Genomic DNA, 251 nt, shown 5'->3' on the forward strand with positions numbered 1-251 from the left:
TGAGTGGACACATCAAGAGCTGGGTGTGCAAAGGTCCCTCTCCAAAACTCTCCTGGCTGTCAGGGAAACACTGCCACAAATCCCTTTGTGTTTGCCAACAGACAAGGGTCACAGCTGGAAGAGTGTTTGTTGAGGGGGATCAGAATTGTCCTGGGCATCAGTGAGGGTCTTTGGAGTGTTTCAAACTGGAGGGTTCCCGAGCTGGGAGAGGCTGCCAGAGGTGTCCCACTGAGAGGGAGGTGCTGGGGAGC

This window comes from Corapipo altera, unplaced genomic scaffold (assembly GCF_003945725.1).
Source record: "Corapipo altera isolate COAL_440 unplaced genomic scaffold, ASM394572v1 58911, whole genome shotgun sequence".
NCBI lineage: Eukaryota > Metazoa > Chordata > Aves > Passeriformes > Pipridae > Corapipo > Corapipo altera.